Genomic DNA, 1,710 nt, shown 5'->3' on the forward strand with positions numbered 1-1,710 from the left:
GGTGCTCAGCAGGCCCGCGGCGGCTCCATGCCCCTCCTCCCGCTCCGCGCCGCCGCCGCGCCTCGCTCCCCGGTGCACTGCCGCCGCCGCGCGCTCCGACTGACGAGCGCCGGCCCCACGGAGCCGCCTTTAAGTACCGAGCGCGCACCCGCCGGGAGAGGCGCCCTCCTCCAGCCCCAGGGCCGGGAAAGTTGGGAAGAGTGGGAGGGCTCCCCCCAGGGCCGCGAGGAGCACCCTCTTCTTAGCTCAGTCGGAAGGGCTACACGCGGCCGGTGCTCGGCGGGACGCGGGGTCCCGCGTGCACGCGGCTCCAGATTCGGTCTCTGCGCCCTGGGAAGGTGGGCTCCCCCAAGGCGGCCAGAGGCTGATCTCCTCCACTCTCGCCTCGGGGCCAGCCCAGGAGGAGGCGGTCATTGTGCTCAACCTAGAACCTGAAGCGTTAACGTTCAGTATAACCCCTAGGGACTTTCAAAACTGCTAACTCTCCCCCCACCCCCCTCCGCGCCCCGCTTTCTAAGCGTCAAAATCTACTCACTCTGCAAAACGACGGAGGCGATGGAAATCTTCCCCCGACTGCGGCACGCGGAGGGGTTGTTCGCTGTATAGGGTACCCCCTAAAACCAAGACAGTAGAACCTTTCTGACGGGGGCGGGGGGGGGGGAGAGCAGAAGAGATTAATTGTCAAATATAAAAAGACTGTTCAAAGAAGGTGTTAACAATTGTGACAAGCTTAGCTTTGGATTCCGCAGTGGGGCGCTGATGACTTTAAGGGCTTGCAAAAGCTCCAAATGGTTTTGCAGGAACCTTAGAAGTTCCCCGTGTCTTAAAGCCAAAACCAATTCCTCCACCCCTTTTTTTACACCTTGATTTCCGACATCCATAACCTTCTAAAATTTCCGACTGACCTTATAGCCAGTGTTTTTCAGGTTCCTTAAAAGGTGGTGCTGGACTTGAATGAGATGGGGGCGGGGGGTGGGGGGAGACGCGGAGTTGTTAGAGGAAATTTAGAATCAGCTGAATCAGAACCCTATTTCTTTTTTTTTTAATTCTTTAATGCTTTTTACTTATTTTTGAGAAACAGACAGCTGGAGCAGGGGAGGGTCAGAGAGAGAGGGAGATACAGAATCTGAAACAGGCTCCAGGCTCTGAGCTAGCTGTCAGCCCAGAGCCCGACGCGGGGCTTGAACCCATGAACCGTGAGATCTGACCTGAGCCGAAGCCGGATGCTTAACCGACTGAGCCACCCAGGCGCCCCAGAACCTTATTTCTAAATCTCAGAAAAACCTGAAGAGAAATTGTAATTAAAGACTAGTAAAAAAATGAATTTATGTGTCCTCCAAACACACCCGAGAGCATTTCCATCGCTTCTTCCCAAGCTGCAACACATTTATTGGAACTTGAGTTGCAGTCTACAAGCTGCTCCTCTCAGAAATCTTAGGGGCTCAGGGACTTGCCTGCCCACCCTAAGCTCTGGGCCACAGAGCTCACTGCTGGCCCCCCCCAAGCAAACAGAGACCCCTGGCAAAGACACCTACTCCACCCACTCCCATCTTGCACTACAGAAATCAGATCATTTCATACTTTGGCTTGAGAAAATCATCACTAATATGCTACATGGTTTATTCTTTTTTGTATGTTTTAAAAACTAGTATAAGGGGCACCTGGGTAGCCCCGTCTGGTAACCGCTGGACACAATTTCGGCTCAGGTCA

The 1,710-nt window shown here is 54.4% G+C and overlaps 1 protein-coding gene across 1 annotated transcript in view; it reads right to left on the reverse strand.

The window, feature by feature from the left end:
- Positions 1–648, reverse strand: part of HAS3 (hyaluronan synthase 3) — a 9,320-nt gene extending 8,672 nt beyond the window's left edge. Inside the window, exon 1 of the mRNA XM_029924457.1 lies at positions 536–648. The gene's annotated coding sequence lies outside the window, so the exon portion shown is untranslated. The remainder of the gene's footprint in view (positions 1–535) is intronic.
- Between the last annotated feature and the right edge of the window lie 1,062 nt (positions 649–1,710).

The sequence above is a fragment of the Suricata suricatta genome, chromosome 16, assembly GCF_006229205.1.
Source record: "Suricata suricatta isolate VVHF042 chromosome 16, meerkat_22Aug2017_6uvM2_HiC, whole genome shotgun sequence".
NCBI lineage: Eukaryota > Metazoa > Chordata > Mammalia > Carnivora > Herpestidae > Suricata > Suricata suricatta.